Consider the following 23,503-nt stretch of genomic DNA (forward strand, 5'->3'; position numbering starts at 1 on the left):
GGGTCAAAAACCAGGGATTCTATTGGACTCTAAACTTCAATAGTTGTGTTAGGCTGCAGTTATTTGTCCTTACTCTTAGTCCTGTCTCATCCCCTTGTAACAGCCATGTTTTGCAACTTTTGGTACATTTTAGAAATATGTATAACTAAAAAAAGGCTTGTTTTCATTAGTGGGCTGATAGTGTAAATTGTACATTAATTGCTTTGGCTATTCAGAAAAAAATGCACATCTAAATTTTAAAAGTGATTGAATATGTAACATTTGTGGGGATTGTAAAAAAGAAGACACATGGGACCTTTCAAAATGATGATTTATAGTATGAATGTCAACAAAAATGACATTTTAAAAAAAGGTACTTTTCTACTGCGTTAATTATTGATAATAAGGTATATTGGAACCTGTGTTCGCTCTAAGCTGTGTGGTTGGGCAGCCACGTACACATCCGGCAGTGTGTGTTCAGGTGCCCCCCGCCCTCCCCCGCTGCTTTGCAGTCATGTCGCTTCGGCCCTCTGCCTTGAAGCCACTGGCCAGCTGCTCCTGGGACCCTCCTGCTGGTTGTGCAGAGTGGGGGGGAAGAGGAGAGGGAAGTGCTGATGTCAGGGTGTCCCCCTCCTCCTGTACCCCATCTCTCTGGGGGACAGGGCTCAGGCGCAGGAGAGCGGCTGTGGTTTGAGGTCTGAGTGAGCCTTCCAGGCGATGAGTGAGAGTGCCTTAAAGAGACAACGCATGGCTGTAATTTTAGTCTTTCAAAGTGTGTTATTGTAGTTTTTTGACTGGTCTATGCATTTTCCTAAATTTTATTTCTCTCTTACACTTAAATTTAATTCTTTGAGTTCTAAAATGCCTAACCTGTCCTGGCTGCAGTAATTATCCCTATGGTAACTTTTTAAAAATAGATTTTATATCTAGGATTTTTTGTTTCTACTAGAGGCGCACATCCAATCATTGCCTCAGTGCACATAACAAAATTCATTCCACACATGGATGGAAAAAATTAGAGGGGACAGTGATTGGGACATCAGTAAACATGGCACTTTACAAAGATAGAGTTCAAGTCTACCACCTTTACTTACATTATTGTTGTACTATGCGAGTAGTCCCATTGATTTCAGTGAGGCTAATGGTGGGGAAAGGTATTAGTTAATCATAGAATATCAGGTTTGGAAGGGACCTCAGGAGGTCATCTAGTCCAACCCCCTGCTCAAAGCAGGACCAATCCCCAACTAAATCATCCCAGGCAGGGCTTTGTCAAGCCTGACCTTAAAAGCTTCTAAGGAAGGAGATTCCACCACTTCCCAAGGTAATGCATTCCAGTGCTTCACCACCCTCCTAGTGAAATATTTTTTCCTAATATCCAACCTAAACCTCCCCCACTGCAACTTGAGACCATTACTCCTTGTTCTGTCCTTTGCTACCACTGAGAACAGTCTAGATGAGGGGCGGGCAAACTTTTTGGCCTGAGGGCCACATCGGGTTTCTGAAATTGTATGGAGGGCCAGTTAGGGGAGGCTGTGCCTCCCCAAACAGCCAGGTGTGGCCCGGCCCCCGACCCCTATCCAACCCACATTGCTTCTCGCCCCCTGATGGCCTCCTGGGGACCCCTGGCCCATCCACTCCCCCTGCTCTCTGTCCCTGACCTCCCCTGGACCCCCTGCCCCATTCAACCCCCCCCTCTGCTTCCTGACCACCCCCGGACCCGCCGCCCTTAACTGCCCTCCGCTGCCCCATTCAACCCCCCTGCTCCCTGTCCACTGACAGCCCCTGGAAGCCCCGCTCCTGACTGCCCCCCACTGCCCCATCCAACCCCTCCTCTCCTTCCTGACTGCCCTCCCATTCAAGCCCCTGTTCCCCGCCCTCTGATCGCCCCAACCCCTATCAATGCCCCTGACCACCCTCCCCCCGAACTTGCCTGCCCTCTATCCAACTCCCCAGCTCCCTGCCCCCTTACTGTGCTGCCTGGAGCACCGATGGTTGGCGGTGCGGCTGCACTAGGACAGGCAGCCATGCCGCGCAGCACAGAGCACTGGGTCAGGCCGCGGCTCTGCAGCTGCGCTGCCCCAGGAGCTTGCCGCCCCACCGCCTAGAGCATTGTGCAGGTGGCGTGGCGAGGTGAGGCTGTGAGGGGGGGGGACAGCGGGTGGGGGCGGAGCAGGGACTAGCCTCCCGGGCCAGGAGCTCAGGGGCCGGACAGGATGGTCCCATGGGCCGGATGTGGCCCGCGGGCCATAGTTTGCCCACCTCTGGTCTAGATCCATCCTCTTTGGAACCCCCTTTCAGGTTGTTGAAAGCAGCTCTCAAATCCCCCCTCATTCTTCTCTTCTGCAGACTAAATAATCCCAGTTCCCTCAGCCTCTCCTCATAGTCATGTGCTACAGCCTCCTAATCATTTTTGTTGCCCTTCGCTGGACACTTTCCAATTTTTCCATATCCCTCTTGTAGTGTGGGGTCCAAAACTGGACACAGTACTCCAGATGAGGCTTCACCAATGCCGAATAGAGGGGAACGATCACGTCCCTCGATCTGCTGGCAGTGCCCCTACTTATACATCCTAAAATGCCATTGGCCTTCTTGGCAACAAGGGCACTCTGTTGACTCATATCCAGCTTCTTGTCCACTGTCACCCCTAGGTCTTTTTCTGCAGAACTGCTGCATAGCCATTCGGTCCCTAGTCTGTAGCGGTGCACGGGATTCTTTCATCCTAAGTGCAGGACTCTGCATTTGTCCTTGTTGAACCTCATCAGATTCCTTTTGGCCCAATCCTCTAATTTGTCTAGGTCCTTCTGTATCCTATCCCTACCCTCCAGCGTATCTACCTCTCCTCCCAGTTTAGTGTCATCTGCAACCTTGCTGATGGTGCAATCCACACCTCCTCCAGATCGTTAATGAAGATATTGAACAAAACCTGCCCCGGGACCAACCTTTGGGGCACTCCACTTGATACCGGCTGCCAGCTAGACATGGACCCATTGATCACTACCCTTTGAGCCCGATGATCTAGCCAGCTTTCTGTCCACCTTATAGTCCATTCATCCAGCCCATACTTCTTTAACTTGCTGGCAAGAATACTGTGGGAGACCGTATCAGAAGCTTCGCTAAAGTCAAGGAAATCCACTGCCTTCCCCTCATCCACAAAGCCAGTTATCTCATCATAGAAGGCAATTAGGTTAGTCAGACATGACTTGCCCTTGGTGAATCCATGTTGACTGTCCCTGATCACTTTCCTCTCCTCTAGTGCTTCAGAATTGATTCCTTGAGGACCTGCTCCATGATTTTTCCAGGGACTGAGGTGAGGTTGATTGGCCTGTAGTTCCCCAGATCCTCCTCCTTCTCTGCTTATGTAAGGGTAGCAGAGAACAGACTATAGGGTAAAACATGTTATTTTCGTCTTTAATCCAGGTGCCGTCATTGAAGTCAGTGGAGATGCACAGGTGTAAATTAAGACAGATTTTTGCATTTTGTATCTTGATGACATTTTTATTTCTGTGTCAGTGTTGTAGAGCAAATAGCCATAATAAAATATTATTTGTATCTGTTCAGTTCTCTCTTCAGCTTTTTTTGAGGGGTTGGTGGGTGGGTGCATGGGGGGACAGGGACTACTAGGGAAAGTGGCAAAGGATATAGATCATTCATCTCTTGGTCACTGAATTTAGACCATATTAGTAGTGACCAAAAGTTGTCGTCATCTGCAGTTTTTGTTGGCCAATGTAAAATAAGTTAGTGCTCTTGCCACCTTCCTCAGTGGATAGGTGCAAAAATGAACATCACAGTTGCTGTCCTCGTTATCAGTCTTGGCGGAAAGAACAAGAAATAGACATGGAAACTGAACTGTCATCTCACTTTTAAGGTTGGGTCTCTTCAGGTGAAGGGCTAAAGCACATTTGTGCAAAGAAGCTTGTAATTCTATTGGCCATAGAGCAGTGGTTTTCAAACTTTTTTTCTGATGACCCAGTTGAAGAAAATTGTTGATGGCCATGACCCAACAGAGCTGGGGATGAGGGGTTTGGGTGTGGGAGGGGCACAAGGTTGGTGTGAGGGGGTGAGGGCTGCAGGATGGGGCTGGGAATGAGGGGTTCAGGATGTGGAAGGAGGCTCAGGGCTGGGGCAGGGAGTTGGGGTGTGGGAGGGGGTCAGGGCTGGGGGTGCAGGCTCTGGGGTGGGGCTGGGGATGAGGGGTTTGGGGTGCAGGAAGGGGCTCTGGGTTTGGAGGGGGCTCAGGGCTGGGGCAGGGGATTGGGGTGTGGGCTTACCTGGGGCAGCTCCCAGTCAGCAGTGCAGCGGGGGTGCTAAGGCAGGCTTCCTGCCTGTCCTGGCACCGTGGACCACGCTGCACCCTGGAAGCGGCTAGCAGCAGGTCTGGCTCCTAGGCAGAGGCACACAAGTGCCTCTGTGTGGCTCTCGTCCACAGGCACCGCCCCACTAGCTCCGATTGGCTGGAAACCGGCCAATGGGAGTGCGGAGCTGGTGCTTGGGGCAGGGACAGCGCATGGAGTCCTGTGGCCCCCCTGCCTAGGAGCTGGACCTGCTGGTGGCTGCTTCCAGGGCGCAGTGCAATGTCAGAACAGGTAGGGACTAGCCTGCTTTAGCTAGGCAGCAATGCCAATGGGACTTTTAACACCGGTCGGCAGTGCTGACCAGAGCCGCCGCAACCCAGTGCCTTGACATTCCGCGACCCAGTACTGGGTCGCAATCCGCAGTTTGAAAACCACTGTCATAGTGTATCTGTTGGTGAATACAGAAGAGAACTTGAGTCTCTCGTGCTATCTATATGGCTTCTTTCTGTCAATTCTACATTCATTTAAACACACACAACCACCAGCTAAGTTCTAATTCCAGAACTTTTATCATTAGTGACAGTGAGGAAGATCCAAGGACTACCTTTTGAGCGTCAGATAGTAGGAAAAATGGCACTTAGAAAAATCTGATATTAGTAAACTGAGAAAATCTTTGATGTCCAAAATAGAAGTTTTTGTTGATCTTTAGCATATTTACTGTAATGGTAGCGTGGGGTGATAGTATAGGGATTGGGGCTGACTAAGTGTCTGGATAAAGAAATAATGGTCTTCATACCTCGGCCTCAAAGTAATTAAATATAATATACTTTACATGACTTCTGAATTTGGAAAAAAATATAGACAGCTAGATCCTTGGGACTGTCTCATTGTTTTTGTTTGTCTTTATTTGGAGTAAAATGTCATCAGTGTAATGGCTGGCTTTGATGCTGACAGTGTCTTATTGGCTCAGTTTGGTGAACTGCTGCAGCTGATGGCCACTCTGGTCAGTCAAGAAGCAAAGCTCATTGGTCTGGTATTTAATCCAAAAAAAATCGATGTCCCTGGCTATTACCCTCAAACAGCGTCTAGCTCCAGATAACAATCAGATCAATATTTACCTGTTCAGACAGGACATTGAGCAGGTGACAGCTGTCAAATATTTAGACTACATTATAGACATTGCTGGGGAATGTCCAGAAGACTTGGATGCTTGTATAGCAGCAGCTGCTGTTGTGTTTTGGGCCTCTGTGGGGAACGTCATGACATCAAGCTTCCAAGAAGCTGTGGATCTACAGAACCAGGTGGGCAGTGAGGGAGGCTGAAGAACACTGGATTAACATTATTGATTCTCGTCTACTCCATGATTTGCTCCATATTAATTGACAGGATAAGATCAGAAACTAGGATATTTGAAGCCAAACCCAGCAACTGGTTCCACTGGCAGGCCCGCCGAGAGGGATGGGGCAAAGGGGCCAAGCGATTTAAAAGGGCCCAGGGCCCCCGGCAGCTACTGCTGCCGGCAGCACAGCGGGGCTAAGACAGGCTTTCTGCCCGCCTTCGCTCTGCGCCACTCCCAGAAGCGGCCAGCACATTCCTGCGGCCCTGGGGAGGGGGTCTTTGCACGCTGCCTGAGCGCCGACTCCGCAGCTCCCATTGGCCGCAGTTCCTGGGCCCTGTGGGGGTGGTGCCTGCGGGCAGTGGTGCGCAGAGATTCCCTGGGCTCCCCACCTAGGAGTTGCTGCCAGAGGGGTGTGCCATTTGCTTTTGCAAGCTGACCGAGGTAAGTGCTAACCTCTTGCACCCCAACCCCTTGCTCCAGCATAGAGCCTGCACTCTACACCCAAACTCCCTCCCAGAGTCTGCACCCCCCACACACACACACTCTAACCCCCTGCCCTAGCCTGGTGAAAGTGAATGAGGGTTGGGGAGAGTGAGCGAGGGAGGGAGGGAGGATGGAGTAAGCAGGGAGCGGGGCGTTGGAGAAGGGGCAGGACAGGGGCATGGTCTCAGGGAAGTGGCGGGGCAGGAGCAGGACAAGGGTATTTGTGTTTGTGTGATTAGACAGTTGGCAACCCTACTGGGCGGGCATGTGGAAACCCTGGTCGTGCAGGAACAGAATGCCCAGCAGCACAGCTGGTAGCTCACTGGGCACCAGCCAGGGCAGACGCAGCACCACCCTAATGTCAGGTGGATTGCGTCCGCATGGGCGCATCTTATGTGTTAACTTTTGTCCTGGGGCCTGGAATTGATGTCGGTGGGCCTGTCCATTGGCAGTGGTTCAGTTTCAGCATCTTTCTTGGTAGGGTATTATAAAAACAGGAGACCAACAAATTCTGAAGCATGAGCACCATGGAATGCCAGTACACAGCTGAGGATAACATGGGTGCCAAAAGTTTTGATGGCATAACAAGACTGGTGGTATATTCAGTTTATGTCCATCACCAGCAGACAACGTTAAGCACCTTGCCAGAGATTGATCTGGATGGCACTTGATTTTCAAGGCGGCCACATCCATTTTTGGGATTTGCCACGATGATGATGATTGTAGACTCTCCAGGTATGTCTACCCAGGGAAGAGCAACCTGTGGCTGGCCTGTGCCAGCCAACTCAGGGTTGTCGGGCTGTCTCATTGCTGCATAGACTTCCAGCCTTGGTCTGGGACCTGGGGTCTAGGACCCTGCAGGGTGGGAGGGTTCTAGAGCCAGGGATCCCATACAAGCCTGGAAGTCTACAAAGCAATAACACAGTCCCACAGCCCATGGGTTTCTCTTTGCTGTGTAGACATAGAAATGTCAGACTAGAAGGAACCTTGTGAGGTCATCTAGTTCAGCCCCGTGCATTAAGGCAAGACCAAGTAAACATGACAGGTTTTTGTCTAACTTGCTCGTAAAAAATCCAGTGATGGGGATTTCACAGCCTCCCTTGGAAGCTTATTCCAATACTTAACTTTCCTTGTAGGTAGTTAACTTTGTAGTGTAGAAATGCCCTAAGTCAACTTAATTAAGTTGACATCCAGCCACAGCATTAAGTCGGTTGGGCGTGTCCACACCACGCTCATTGTGTTGGTGGAGGGCATCCTCGCTAGCTGTGCTTGCATCAATGCAGATAGCAGTGCACCATGGGTAGCTATCTCTCAGTGCAACTAGCTGCAGGGGGTTTTGGGAAGGGCTTACAATACCTCATGGGACCAAAATATTGTCACAGGGGGAAATGGGAACATGGCTTCGACCTCCCATGATGCAGTTTCCTCCCTAACCTGATTTCAACAGCAAAAACCCCATACTTTTTCATGCCTTTTTTCAAAAGGCTGGCTTAGCTACGCATATGCCATAGCCTGAGAAGCATGGACCCCGTTCAGTTGTGCACTTTTGTTGTGAGTATTACAAACACCTTGTGTCTTATCCTGCAGTATTTCCAGAGCCAACACAGAAGCCACTGCCTGAAACATTGCAATGTTCTTCAAGCAGCCCCTCTGCAAGCCATAGAATGAAACAATTCCTGGGTGCTGCTGGCAGTTGCTCAGCAGCTGAACACGGTGAAGTGCCATTTCTGGTTCTGGGAGACACGCACTGACTAGTGGGATCTCATCATAATGCAGTTATGGGATGATGAGCAGTGGCTGCAGAACTTTTGAATGCAGAAGTCCACTTTCCAGGAACTGGGCAGAGCTTTCCCCAGCCCTGAAGCACAGCATCACTAAAATGAGACCTTGCTCTGACAGTGGAGAAGCGAATGGTGATTGCTGTGTGGAAGCTTGCAACACCACACTGCTGCCGGTCAGTGGGAAATCAATTTGGAGTTGTTAAATCCACCGTGGGAGGAGTTGTGATCCAAGTGTGCAGGGCCATTAATTGTCTTCTGTTAAGAAGGGTAGTGATTCTGGGTAGCATGCAGGAGGGTTTTGCCACAATAGGGTTCACTAGCTCTGTGTGTGTGTGTGTGTGTGTTGGGGTGGGGGGTGATAAGGATATGCATGCAATCTATCTTGGTACCAGACCACCTTGCCAAAGAGTACATGAACAGAAAGGGGTATTTTTCAATGGTGTTTGCAAGTGTGGAGGATCACACAGGGGCATTTCACCAACATCAACATGGGATGGTGATGAAAGGTGCATGACGTGCGCATCTTTAAGAACACAGGTCTGTTCAGAAAGCTGCAAAGAGGGACTTTCTTTCCTGACTGCAAAATAACCACTGATTACGTTGAAATGCCAATAGTGATCCTGGGAGACCCAGCCTACCCCTTGCTCCCATGGCTCATGAAGCTGTACACTGGACAGCAGTAAGGAATGGTTCAACAATAAGGTGAGCAAGTGCAGAATGGTGGTGGAATGTGCCTTTGGACATTTAAAGGTTTGCTGGTGCAGTTTGCTTAAGCTTAGTTCTCAGTGAAAGCAATATCTCCACGGTTATCACTGCCTGTGGTGTGCTCCATAATATCTGAGAGGCAAAGGGAGAGAAGTTTCTGCAGGGGTGGGGCATGGAGGCGGATAGGGTGTTTGCTAATTTTGAGCTGCCAGATACCAGGGCAATAAGAAGAGCCCAGCGAGGTACACTGTACACTGCGACTCTGGGAGGCTTTGAAAACCCACAGTAATGCATGCTGCTTATCTGTGTTGTGCCTTCCCATACCATTCACTCCATTGCATCATTTCCCTGTACCTCCCATTCCCTCCACCCCCACCAAAGCCCCTGTGCTTGGATTGAATAAAGAATATTTCATTTTTGAAACATTGACTTTTATTGCACATATAAAGAAACCGAAAATAATTTAACCTTGGACAGATGGTATGATAATGTTGGGAGGGCAGAAACCAAGTCAGCTTGTCTGTAAAAGCAGAGTAGTCTTGCCCTTCAAAGGTCATCGAATGGCCTCCTTTTAGTACATTCCCCTGGTGTTGAGTGGAGGGGATACCATATCTCCCCCTGCCTCCTTGAACGTTTAAGGGGGATACAGTAATGTTTGAAGGCTGTTCTGCAGGGGCTACAGAGGGAATCTCGCCTCAAGCTATTTCTCTTGAATCTTAACCAGATGCCTCAACGTGTCTAATTGGTCATTCATAATCTGCAGCATCTCATCCTGCAAGCTGCACTCATGCTCCTGGGCTGCTCTCCTTTCTTCATGTCCAGTTTTTCAGGGAGTGAAATCCTCCAGGCTCTTAGCTCTGTTTCTGCTGTACCAGAGGTGTTCATTGTCTCGTTGAACACATTGTCATCTCACGTTCTTTTTTTCCATATTCTAATCTTGGAAGTCCTCCAGTGGTGTGGAGGATGAGCTAAAGGCCAAGTCTTCCACAGTAAGGCATGCAAAGCACAAGGTAACCATTGTCAGTGTTTACCCTGGGTCTTGTACACACTTGCTATTTAAATATCACTCCCCTTATTCCACTGAAGTGCAAGCCAGAACATAATCAGTATCGCTAGCTATTCAGTGAACCTATTGCTGTTCCAGCCATGGTGACTATGGTCCCGTGGCATGAGTGATGAGCCTTGTGCTGCAATTTGTGGGCAACCTGTGTTGGGAGTACAGGTGGGCAGGTGTATAATGCCCTCTCCTCTTAGCAACATGGATGGTGTGAGGAGACCGGGGATCAGTGTTGAGCCTCCCAAAATGTGATCTTTTGTCTGAGGTGGCTCCAGGGAAACCTTCTGCCCCCTTCCCTTAATGCTGCTGGTAACAGTTGCTCTGGACTTGCAGATTTAGGTTAATGCCAATCCCTGACACCCAAACCACCAACATGTTAGTGGTTGAGAGACCCAGAAATCACCATGGGTGTGGGATCACATGCTCTATTGTTTGCGGTACGAGCACTTGTAATGAAACCGACCACCGTCTCTCCTAGGTGACCCTATGTGATATCAGTCTCTGAGGGTAACAGAGGTGGCAAGGGAGCAGATGCTGCAAGCGTCTGGGTACAGACCTCGTCCTTTTGCTGCTATGCTGTGTACCACAATGATGCCAGCAGAGTTAATACTGGAGTGGTGTGGGAAAATGTTCCACTATACTGAAAGAAACCAAGCAGCCCTCCCCAGAAACCTTCCGCAATGGATTGAAGAGTACCTCTATGAAAGTTTCCTGGAGATCTCCATGGAGGATTGCTGGGCTATCCCTGTGCACATAAACAGTCTCTTTTCTGGAGGGGTGCCCTCTGCCTAGCTGGAGCGACCACTGAGAATCAGATATCCCCTGCATCTCACTTTTTTTCATATTAAACATAAAATATAAGAGCGTGTAATCCCTACAGTTTGACTGGAATTGCATACTCACCAAAGCTGCCTTCCCTGTCATCACACTTGGCCACGACACTGTCCTACGATTGCCTGGACTGCCCAGGGGTTAAAAATAACTCCTGGCTCTAGGGGAGAATGGATTTCCTGCTAGTCTCTCTCATTTTCCTGATCCTCATCCACAATGTCCTCCTCAGTGTTGCCCTACGTGGCCGGGGACTCAGACTCCTGTGAGGTGTCCATACTGCATTTGGGAGTAGTGGTGGGGTCGCTGCTAAGAATTGCTTGCAGGTTATTATAGAAGCGCAATGTCTGTGGTGTAGAACCAGAATGACTGTTTGCCTCCCTTGCCTTCTGGTATGCCTGCTGAAGTTCTTTGATTTTCCAAAAGATGCTGCTGCGTGTCCTAGGTGTAACACTTTCCCCCCCATGCCCTGCATGATCTTCTCATATATGTCAATGTTTCTCCAACTGGTTTGGAGCTGTGCCTGCACAGACTTTTCTCCCCACAGACCAATAAGATTCACCACCTCCTGTGTGCTCCAGCCTGGAGTATGGTTGGGTCATTGAGTTGTCATGATGAGCTGGGCTGCTGAGCTCTCTGCACTGGTCCAACAGGAAATAGGAATTCAAAAGTACCCAGGACTAATAGGGGAGGGGCTGTTTCCTATGTACATGGCTGCTGTGCAGCGGAGTGGAAAATGTTTACCACAGTGGTCACAGCGAACACCTCCTGGAGGCCAATTCAGTTGACTTAAACAACGCTGCCTCTACACTGCCTCTGTGTCGACCTGTCAACATTGAATTAAGCGCTACGCCTCTCACAGAGGTGGAGTAATTAAGTCAACGTAACAGTTGAGTTACATTGGTGGAAGGGATCTGGTAGTGTCAATGTAAGGCAGCTTCCATTGACCTAAGTTTGTAGCGTCGACCAGAAATCTCCTTTGCTGCAGATTAAACCTTCTATGCCAAGTCCTATCTTCAGTCAATAGGGATCGCCATACTTTGATAAGTCTTCAAATACATTAAGGCTGTTATCAGCTCCCTGCTCAGTCTTATTTTCTCAAGACTAAACATAAAAAAACCCAATTTTTTTTAACCTTTCCTCATAGGTCAGATTTTCTAAACAGTCTATTTTTGTAGCTCTCCTCTGGATTCTTTCCGATTTGTCCACCTCTTTCTTAAAGTGCATTGCCCAGAACTGGATATAGTACACCAGCTGAGGTCTCACCAATGTTGAAAAGAGTGGAACCGTTACCTTCCATTTCTTACATATAATACTCGTATTAATACACTCAAGAATGTTAGCCTTTTTTGCAACTGAATCATGTTGTTTGACTGATATTCAACTTGTGATCCTCTGTAACCCCCCAGATCCTTTTCAGCGGTACTGCTACATAGATCAGTGGTTTTCAAACTTTTTTTCTGGCAACCCAGTTGAAGAAAATTATTGATGCCCGCAACCCAATGGGTATGGGAGGGGTCCAGGGTTGGGGTGCAGGGTGAGGGCTGCGGGGTGGGGCCAGGAATGAGGGGTTCAGGGTGTTGGAGGAGGCTCTGGGCTGGGGTCTGGGGGTTGGGGTGCTGGAGGGGGTCAGGGCTCCGGGCTGGGGGTGCAGGCTCTTGAGTGGGGCTGTGGATGAGGGGTTTGGGATGCAGGATGGCGCTCCAGGTTTGGGGAGGCTCAGGGCTGGGACAGGGGATTGGGGCACAAGGTTTGGGCGCGGGCTTACCTCGGGCGATTCAAGGTCAGTGGCGCAGCGGGGGTGCTAAGGCAGGCTTCCTGCCTGTCCTGGGACCAAGGACCGTGTTGCGCCCCAGAAGCAGCCTGCAGCAGGTTCAGCTCCTAGGCGGAGGCAAGCAAGCAGCTCCACATGTCTCTCACCCACAGGCACCGCCCCCAGCTTCCATTGCCCAGGAACCAGCCAATGGGAGTGTGGAGCTAGTGCTTGGGGTGAGGGCAGAGCGTGGAGCCTAGGGCTGGACTTGGTGGCTGCTTCTGGGGCGCAGCGTGGTGTCAGAACAGGTAGTGACTACCCTGCCTTAGCTGGGCAGCACCGCCCACGGGACTTTTAACGGCCCAGTTGGCGGTGCTGACCAGAGCCACTGTGACCCAGTGCCTTCCATTCCGCCACCCAGTACTGGGTTGCGACCCGCAGTTAGAAAACCATTGACATAGACAGTTATTCCCCCTTTTGTATTTGTGCATTTGATTTTTCTTTCCTAACTGTAGTACTTTGCACTTGTCTTTATTGAATTTCATCTTGTTGATTTCAGATCAGTACACTTATTTGTCAAAGTCGTTTTGAATTCTTATTTTGTCCTTCAAAGCACTTGCAACCCCTTTCAGGTTGATGTCATCTGCAGATTTTATAAGCATACTCTTCACTCCATTGTCCAAGTCATTAACGAAAATGTTGAATAGTGTCGGACCTGGGACTGACTCCTGTGGGAACCTACTAGATACATCCTCCCAGCTACTGCTGCTGATTTTCTCTAAAACGATAGGTAATAAATTTACTTTGCCATTACAGTATACATTTAATTTCTCATTCTATAGGACTCTTATGCATGAAAAGTATTTTTTAACATAACATTTAATGCAGTAAATAACCTAAGGATAGCCCAAGAAAAATAAAACTATGTAAATCAAATCAGCTCTATTTGTTATATTTATTTTGATGAGCCCAGAATTGTATTTTTTCCATGGAGCCTCATCCAGGAGACTTACTGCCATGATGAGGGCAGCAAACCAGGCCACTCCAATGGGAAAACGAGGGCTGATCCTCACAAAGTGTTTCTCATGGAGATTCCCTCCCCGAGCTTTCTTCTGTAGGTGTTTCCCCTGGAGAGGAATATATGGGCTTGATTTGAACATGTAACCATCACTTAATAGAACTTTATCAATTTATGCTCAGAATAACAATTTTTAAAATTTTTAATAGTTGGCGTGGAATGTCTTATGGGTTTGGAAAAAAGGTTATTTTAAAAATCTGCTAGTCTGTTGATGTGAATCAACACAAAAATAACATTTTGTTCTTATTTGTACCCTTTGCTACCTCTGCCTCAGTAATTAACGAAATGACAGTAGCCTCAGAAGTCTGCTGACATTAATGATACTGGTAAATAATTAAACAAAAGCCATGTTAATTTCAAGGTCCATTAAAAAATAAGGGGAAAAGATCTGCATAAACAATATAAAGGGAAGTTTATGCATCATACAATTTTGTTAGGTAACTATTTATGAACAGTTGGTAAATATTTAAAGTTATGAACTCCAAATGACACGTGAACAAAAATTCTCAAATTCTAGTAAAATATTAATAGCGATAAAATATCTTATAGAAAAGGGGGGAAGGGAATTTAAAAATTATGTTGCAAATATACTTACAGATATGTAAGAAATCTGATATGCAAAACCTGTGTTTTTAAATTTTTTGAAGGAAGATCTATACTTCCAGTTCACTGCAAAACCTAACTTCAGTAGTTCAGCTGAGTTAGTTTAAGAAAACACAAGATACTCTGACACAGACTTCCTGAGCGATCTTAGGTAGGTCACTTAGGATATGCCTATACTGTGCAGTGTGTAGACATATCTGAGCTATCTTTAATCTAGTTATCTTGGGCATTGGAGCAGTGAAGCCCTGAGTTAGGCTCCTAGGCTCCCCATACAATATATGGGGAGAGTTAGGTGCTTAAGGATTGGATTTTCCAAAGCCAGCAAGCTGAGTTGGAGCTGCCTGAAATAGCCAGGAGTGAAGTTCAGAGGAAAGTGAGTAGAGCGTAGGGCTTACATGTTTAAAGATACATGGGTGCCATTGATCTGGGCCTTAGGTATCTGAATGACAGGCTGGAGGGAGGCACATATGTCTGCTCAGGACTCCCAGCTATGAATCCTTTTCTGGAGTAATGTGCCCAAGCTACCTCATCCCTTTCTTGCAAAAAAAAAAAAAAAAAAAAAAAAAAAAAGAGAGAGACCTGCTGCATTATAGCTAATAGCCCAATGTTTGGGGCACTCCCATGCTGTGTAGGAGACTTGTTTTCAAATCTCTTCTCTGCTTTGATTTGGAGCAGGGACATGAACTCAAGTAGCCCACATCCCACTTAAGTGCCCTAACCCCAGCCTATTGGGTATTCTGGGGTGGGGCTCTCTTAATTTCTTTTGTTGAAGCTTTTCACTTTGTATAAACGAATGAATAAATATTGTTTGGGCCAGAGAGAAAGGAAAGATGAGAATTGACTGTACCCTGTGGTTAGGACATTCAGTGAGGATCTGGGAGAGTCTGGTTCAAGCCCCAGCTCCATTAAATACTTGAACTTGGGACTCCCACAACCCAACCCACACACATACTCTTGCTACTGGCTGTCTTTTGTAGGGGTGTTTGGAACATGCCTATTGGATTGGGCTCTACAGGCAAGATGGACAGGGAAAGGCCTAGTTTGAGAATATCACTAGATTAAAATAAAGTTCATGTTTAAGTACTTTGTTGAATCCTGTGCGGCCACATGATACAGGTGTAGATATGGAAATATACATGTTTATTTGGAGATACATGCATCTTAAGTATGAGTCACATCCATATTCCCTAAAAGGGTAATAAGTAAGAATGATATAACGGTAATAGTCTCACTTAACCTCTTCATCATGTTAAGTTGATTTTATGTTAAATAACCTAATGACATATGTGCTATTTCCCCTTAAATAGCTCCTTGTTGTTTTGATGGTTTGTTTATCTGAAGGTTAAGAGAATGGCAGCTACATGTATCACAGTAGTCTGTTGAAACAACACTTTAAAATCACCTTGTCATAGTTTCACCTACAATTTTAGGTTTAGTCATGCTGGATTTTCTACTGTAGATATTAACCATCAACCATGAAATCTGAGTGGCATCTTTTTAGTTTTAATTCATGAAAGAATTCAACAGTGGAGGACTCAAGATTGAAAGTGGCCAGAATGTTTCATTTCTAGATCATCAGTTCATCTCTGAACTGGTAACCAAGTCAGTGAGAGAAGGTTATTGCAATCTGACTGCTCTTTCTCAGGCCCATGTGAAATGAGTTGGTGGTCTTAGTTCAGTTCCTACTGGATACGCAAGCCACCACCACAATTGGTACTAAATTACTTCTTTGTTGGCAGTGTCTGCAGATAGGCCAAGATCTAAATGTGCATGTGACCTCAAATGTTCTCTTCCCCTTAGAGGTGGTAACTCCTGAACTGGGTTGAGGCACATTGGTGAAATGTTGTGAAGATGCTTGCACTGTTGCTTGCATTTTTAACAAGTTTCATCTTTGTATTATAGTGTTCTACACAAATAACTGCTGAAAGGAGATTATGGTGCATGGTAAAACAATCAAAAGTCAGGAAATGTTAACGCTAAGGTAACATCTTCTACCTTAATTCTGCTTTTATTGTGTGTGCATTACACCACAATATTTGATTACATAATCACATACTGTTTCTCATATAATACAAAAAAGCCGTAAAAAGTTAGCATCACCATTGTATTTTAATTCTTAAAAGTGACTTTTGTCTAAAAGATTACGTGATAAATTATGACAGCTGGGTGTTACTTGATTGCCAGGAATTAGTATCCATAAAATTTAACATATTTTTATTATCTGAAAGAATAATGAGACCATTATGCTGACTATGCAAACAATGTACGAAACTACTCAAGATGTTTTTAGATAGAATTATCATGAAGAAATTTGCAAATCTATGATGAATTTTATTCTCCTTAAGGGATTATTCAGTTTTTAAGGACTCTGATGGGGTCAGAGGCCCCTTGGTGAAGGCCTCATGGCCCTGTCTCACTCTGCCCTAGAAAAGAGCAGAGATGTCCTCCAGGCAGCCCAGAGTGACTGCAGGGGAGCAGCCAATCAGAGGGACTGCTGGAGCAACCAAGCAAGGGCCAGAAGGGCCACATAAAAGGAAGGAGCAGAGGCAGAACAGTCAGTTGCTGCCTGGAGCTCAAAGACTGGGTGTCTGGTTGGCTGGAAGAGCAGTAGGACCACGGACAGCTTACTGCAGGCAGGACTGAGCCCAGGGAAGGCTGCAGAGGACTGGTGTCTGGCTGGTTGGAAGAGCAGTAGGACCATGGACTAGTCAGTGTGGGCAGGCTGAGCCCAGGGGACTGAGCCCAGAACCTAGCCAGACTAGGCGAGGGTTCTCTGATGGGCTCTGCTGGTCTGGTTGAAGACTAAGAGTAGGTGAGGGCTTGCAAAAGGACACCAACTCAGGGTACCAAGATGGGACCCTGTTGGAAGGTTAAAGAAGGCAGTGCCTCCAAGGAGGAAGCCTGGGTGCTACAGCTCCATACGAGGGCTGTGAGCAAGAACTAGAGACTGTACACCCCAGAAGTGGGGACAGTGTGTGTAACTTGGCTGGAGGGCTGAGTTGTTGAAGACCTGCTGAAAGAATCATCGGCGGGGGAGGGGCACTTACAAGAGGCAGATGTCACCCCATTCAAAACTGAGCGATTTGCAGTCACATATCAACGCGAAGAGGGCACTTTCGAAAGGTGGGGACTGATGCCATTACAAGTATGTAACAAAGTTGTTGTTTGGAATACTGAGAATAAAGAGCCAGAATCTGTCACCCTTTCTTTGTTGAGTAGTATCTTGCTCCATAGATAGTTCCTGATTTCAGTGGGACTACTTGAGGAGTAAGAGATTACTCAGTGGGAGTAAGGATGACAGAATCTGATCCAAAAGGAACAGTTTTGTCAAAGAAAGAATATCCATGGTTTTGGGTGGGAGGAAGTTGTATATGTAGGGTTTTTTGGGTCGGGTTGGTTCTTTTGGTTTGCTGTTTTAAATGGGTGGGCTCAGCCATTTTTGTTGGCATTCAGCCCAGTTTCCAATAAAAGTCTGTTTTGCAGATCTGACTCCTTCCCCTGGCGCTTTCTTGCCTCAGTTGGTTTTTCAGAGACAAATCATACAATTTAAGGTGAATGTGAGTCCAGGGGTGGAAAGGCCTGATTCAAAGTCCATGGAAGCCAATGGCAAGACTCACACTGACTCCGGTAGGCTTTGGATCACGCTTTAAATGGGCACAGAATTCGGCCCTCGGCTCTCTAAATGAAGGTGTGCATGTACCTAGAAGCTGCTGTACTTTAATTGACAAATTGTGGGAAAAGAGGTTTTCCATTAATTATCTTTTTCTCAAATAACTAGGATCCATCTACTTCTCACTTCTGACATTTTATGTAGAGCACACTTTTTCTTTGTTATTCAATATCTTTTTAATTGGTCTATGGTTCTTTTATAGAACACCAGTCATTGTAGAAGGCCAGTTATCTTCATAGTTCCAAAGGGATATTAGGGCTGACTGTATACAATTAACTCAGGTCAAGTAGACATACATGTACTAGCTCCACTTGAACTAGTGCGCGAAAAGTAGCAGTGTAGCAGGGGGTAGCTAGGTGCCTGAGTGTGTACCAAAGGGTTCTGGGAGGATTTGTACTCAGATGGCTTCCCTGAGCTACTGCTTGTGCTATTGACAGCTATTTTTAGCATGCTAGATTGACCAGAGCTAACGCATGTCTGGCTATCTGAACTGGGAAGCACCCTCCCAGCCGCAGTATAGATGTATTCTAAGGGCAGGTCTACACTACAAAGTTAAGTCGACCTAATTTAAGTCGACATCCAGCTGCCACCGTAATTGTCAGTTGGGCATGTCCACACCATGCTCATTGTGTCAGAGTGAGTCCTCACTAGCAGCGCTTGAATTGATGCAGAGAGCAGTACACTGTCGATAGCTGTCCTACTGTGAATTAGCTGCAAGGGTTTTTGGGAAGGGCTTGCAATGCCTCATGGGACCAAAACATTGTTGCAGGGTGGGAATGGGAACATGGCCTTGACCACCCATGATGCAGTTTCCTCCCTCCCCTAATATCAATGGCAAACAACCCATACTTTTTGTGCCTTTTTTCAGAAGGCTGGCTTAGCTGCACATATGCCATAGCCCGAGAAGCATGGACTCTGCTCAGCTGTGCACTCTTATTGTGAGCATTACAAACATCTTACGCCTTATCCCGCAGTATTTCCAGAGCTGAGACAGGAGCTGCTGCTCAGAACATTGCGATGTCCTTCAAACAGCCCTGCTGGAAGCCATAAAATGAAACAATTCCCGGTTGCTGTTGACAGTCACACAGCAGCTGAACACGGTGAAGTGCCATTTCTGGTTCTGGGAAACAAGCACTGACTCATGGGATCACATCATAATGCAGTTATGGGATGATGAGCAGTGGCTGCAGAACTTTTGAATGCGGAAGTCCACTTTCAGGAACTGGGCAGCGCTTTCCCCAGCCCTGAAGCATGGCAACACTAAAATGAGACCTGCTCGGACAGTGGAGAAATGAGTGGTGATCTCTGTGTGGAAGCTTGCAACACCAGACTGCTACCGGTCAGTGAGGAATCAATTTGGAGTTGTTAAATCCACCGTGGGAGGAGTTGTGATCCAAGTGTGCAGGGCCATTAATCGACTTCTGCTAAGAAGGGTAGTGGCTCTGGGCAATGTGCAGGACGTAGTGGTTGGTTTTGCCACAATGGGGTTCACTACCTAGGGGGTGCATGATAGATGGTACACACATCCCTATCTTGGTACCAGACCACCTTGCCCAAGAGTACATAAACAGAAACGGGTATTTTTCAATGGTATTGCAAGTGCTGGTGGATCATGGGGCATTTCACTGACATCAGCATGGGCTGGTCAGGAAAGGTGCATGACGTGCGCATCTTTCAGCACACAGGGCTGTTCAGAAAGCTGCAAGCAGGGACTTTCTTTCCAGATTGCAAAATAACCATTGATGACGTTGAAATGCCAGTAGTGATCCTGGGAGTCCCAGTCTACTGTTTGCTTGCATGGCTCATGAAGCTGTACACTGGCCACCTGGACAGCAGTAAGGAGCTGTTCAACAATAGTCTGAACAAGTGCAGAATGGTTTTGGAATGTGCCTTTGGACATTTAAACAATCACTGGCACCGTTTGCTTACTAGGCTAGACCTCAGTGAAAGAAATATCCCCATGGTTATAGCTGCCTCCTGTGTGCTGCATAATATCTGTGAGGCAAAGAGAAGTTTCTGCAGGAGTAGGGCATGGAGGTGGTTAGGCTGTCTGCTAATTATGAGCCGCCATATACCAGGGCAATAATAACCCATACTATCCCCTCTGTTGAATCATTTCCCTGAATCTCCCTTTGTCCCTCCTTCCCCCTGAAGCCCTCATGCTTGGAATAAATAGAGTATTTCATTTTCAAAACATTGACTTTTACTGCACAAACATAAATTATTTTCCTGGTCTTTCAGTTTCTTTATCCTTGAACAGATGATGTGGTGATGTTGGGAGGGAAAAACCAAGTCAGCTTGTCTATGAAAGTACAGTATTCTTGCCCATCAAAGGTCTTCAAATGGCCGCCTTCTGTTCTTTGTACCCTCTGCTGATGTTGAATGGAAGGTGTGCCCGCAAGGAGGGAAGATACCAGTGAAAGGAGGACACCCAAGCCTAAGAATAGTAAACTATGCTTTACCGAAGGAAGGAAGAACTTACGCTCCAATCTGCGTGGGGAGCCCCTAGGACACACGGAGGGGCTGCAGGGGTCTCTGGCTGTTTGGGACAGCTGACCAGGCAGGACTCCGCCAGGGGAGTCCTCTGCGGCGCTATATTCTCCATGCTTATCTCGGGGTTACCAAAGATCAACAGCCAGTTACATGTATGATTTATGCTTATTACATAAACTGACTTGTTTACAGGTAAAATGTGCTGAGCAATGCTACAATCTTTTGGCGGGGTCTGTTAGACAAAGTTCACTGAAACTGCCCGCATCCTCCGTTTACATCCAGTCACATACTCAGTCCACCACTTAGCTCCTCGCCAATCTTCCGTAACCTTGCCCCTACAGAAGGGGTACTGAACTCCCCACTTCATCGCCTCCTGGAATGTTTCGGGGAATGGGGAATATGGTGATGTTTGTAGGCCGTTCTGCAGGGGCCCCAGAGGGAATCTTGCCTCAAGCTGTTTCTCATGAAGTTCAACCAGACACCTCAATGTGTCTGGTCCTTCATAATCCACAGCATCTCATCCTGTATGCCATGCTCATGCTCCTGGGCTGCTCTCCTCTCTCTATGTCCATGTCCAGTTTTTCAGACAGTGAAATCCTCCAGGCTCTTAGCTCCATGTCAGCTATCCCCCTTTGTTTTGTTTATTTCTAATATCAGTATAAAGAGGGGAGCTCATTACCACAGCTAGGCAGGCTCAGCAAAAACTTTCCTGTGAATAATCATTTTTGAACTTTTTAAACAAATTCACTTTGTGTGCTTTGTCCCTTTTTTGGCTGCCTTCCAGAAACATTATAGCAGACGGATTTACTTTAGGGATGCTTACAAAAACAGCAAACTTTTAGTGAATTTTGGAGAACATTCACAGAAAATGAAATGACACTCATCCAGTCAGGCAGAAGAAACCTACTGTTTGACCTATGTGTTCTGTACAGCTCATATTTTGTGCACTCCCTAGTTTGTGCACAATCTGCATGACAAGAATTACTTATCAGAGTCATTTGGCAAGTGTTTCAAATAACAAGTAAATATGGGAGAATTATAATGTTTGTTCACAAATTGTGAACAGGTGGTGCTATTAATAAAATAAGTTTCTTGCTGTTTCTTTACCCAGACTTCATTTTCATTAAAATACAAAGAATGAAAGAGGAAGTTCTATTGTGGTATGTTTATTTCTTTTATTATACAGAGTAGAAATCCACTTTGCATATTCCAGTATGTTAAAAAAAGAAATTGAAGCTTTGATTCCTAACAAATCATTTTATGAAGCAGCACCAAACCCCTCTTTTAATTGTTATGATAAATGAACACATGAGAGTTTATTCTCCCATTGGTGGAAAAGGGCTTTACATGGCTAAATCATTTTGTAAGGGAGTTATGCATGCCAAATTTGTGCATATTGATAAGCAAATAGACCATCCAAATGGCCTTTCAAGAATCATTTCATTTGAAACCTTCTATAGTGATAGAGTACTATGGATACAGTCAGGAACAAATGGTAGAGAATAATGCTTATAAACCAATCTGCTTGTTAGACAACAAATATTCAGACTAGACAATGTCATTTATATTTTCTTCTGTAGGATTTAAATTATGTACAATATTTGTAATATACAATTCAATTATGGCCTTCTCCTTACACACCTCAACCTTTAGTAACTTCCCAGTGGAGGTGGAATGAGAGAGAAGCACACAGTGGTAACTGTGTTCAGTATAGTCTGAACTACACAAAGTCTTAACATGAAGAACAAATAAGAATAAAATACAACATACTGGTATAATGGCTAGCTTTGAAGTAACAAGGTCTTCATTGTTAGCATCTCTCTTTAGATACAAAGACCAAAACTGAATTTGTAAACAACAACCCTATTTGTAAGATACAGTGCAATGAAACAGTATTCACTAAAGTATAATTTGAGCCAATCTTCTGTAACCTTCCGTGCCATGTACCTACCAGCTTCTTCAATCACCAGTATGTCCTTCCAAAGTCTCTCCCCCGTCCATCTTACATGGCCTTTTCAAAAAATAGAAATAAATCTCCATTTGTCATTTTTATTATTTGATTGCTACTAAACAGTTTAACTGTAAAATAACAGAGACCTTCTGAGGTCTCTTCCAATCCTAATCTTCTATGATTCTAAATTCCTACAGTGAAAATGAAATGTAAGACAAAAGAAACTATGTATGTTGCTGTGGAAAATGTTGTTAAGCACTCTTATGAGTGTAAAGTGATTGGATGCTCTCATGTGGAGTGGGCTCAAAATCCAGTTCCTAAAACTAGTGATGCCTTATTCTTGTAGAATTTTGGAATAATGTAATTATTGAACTAATGTACAGTAATGAGAAAGTTTTGTTATGTTAGACTTTAATAGCAAACCTTATCTAGTACCACTTTAGAAACCATCTCCTATAATAGGACCTTTTTAATTAGGAAAACAAAACAGTCCCCCAAAAGAAAAAAACAAGGGGAAAAAGCCCCCAAGCCCCAAACTACTCTTTAAAATTATGTGACATTCATTAAAATAGAGTTCTGTATTTTAGTTTGTTTAGTGTATTTTAGTTTGTTTAGTGTGTCATGAATTGAAGCATGAAAGCTGCCATGCTCTTTGAGTCAGCAGGGACTCTCTGAATCAGTTGCTGTTGGTGTAGGCTCTGTTTCTGTCATGCTGACTTTTTGTAGTTGAATGTGATATGTCAAGTGCAGTGGACACATGCCAACATTTCATCTTAAAAAGAAAATGGAGCCCAGATTGGAAGCAGAAAGTTTTTCTTTTTTCTTTTTTTTCCTTCCCCCGAGAGAGAGAGAGAGAGAGAGAAGTGATAGTCCTAGTGAAATAGAAATGAGTTTGTGGTTGCAGCTATGCTAGTGCTGTTGCTATAGAAATACACACATAAATAATGTAGGTAACATATACATAGTAATAATTGGGTATTGCTTTTATCCCTGATACTCTGAGTGGGAGTTGGGTCTAGAAGAGTGAATTATATAATTCTTCACTTAACAAAAGAATCAATATAGTAGTATCACACTGCCATCCATTTGGGTTATTTATGCTATTGTCCCAGATGTGCGGGAAGAAAGACAAGATGCAAGAGATGTGGTTTAATTAGGCCTCGACTTTATTAACTTAACTCATCTGGGAACTACCGGCAATAACTCATACAGTGCAGGTCGTGATTCCTTCCTTAACAGTTTTCAGCTGCCATCAGACCCCCACTCCTCCATAGTTAGTCCCAGCCCTCCTATCTGTTAGCAAGGTTCTCCTCTCCAAGGACCTCATCTCTCTGCTGGGTTCCAACATGCAGCAGCATATGTGCTCCGTAAGTTTTGACTAAAATCATGAGGCCCCTGCAGTCTTAATCTACATCTTGGCTGATCTGTTGCAGACACAACCAATCAATCAACTATTTTGATTGGATACTGAATCATCATTAAGGGCCAGAT

General features: G+C 45.9%; 1 protein-coding gene across 2 annotated transcripts in view; it reads left to right on the forward strand.

Moving 5' to 3' along the window:
- The window catches only part of DGKB (diacylglycerol kinase beta), a 500,582-nt gene that overhangs the window by 24,930 nt on the left and 452,149 nt on the right, over nucleotides 1–23,503 (forward strand). The window lies entirely within an intron of this gene.

This window comes from Natator depressus, chromosome 2 (assembly GCF_965152275.1).
Source record: "Natator depressus isolate rNatDep1 chromosome 2, rNatDep2.hap1, whole genome shotgun sequence".
In the NCBI taxonomy this organism is placed as follows: domain Eukaryota; kingdom Metazoa; phylum Chordata; order Testudines; family Cheloniidae; genus Natator; species Natator depressus.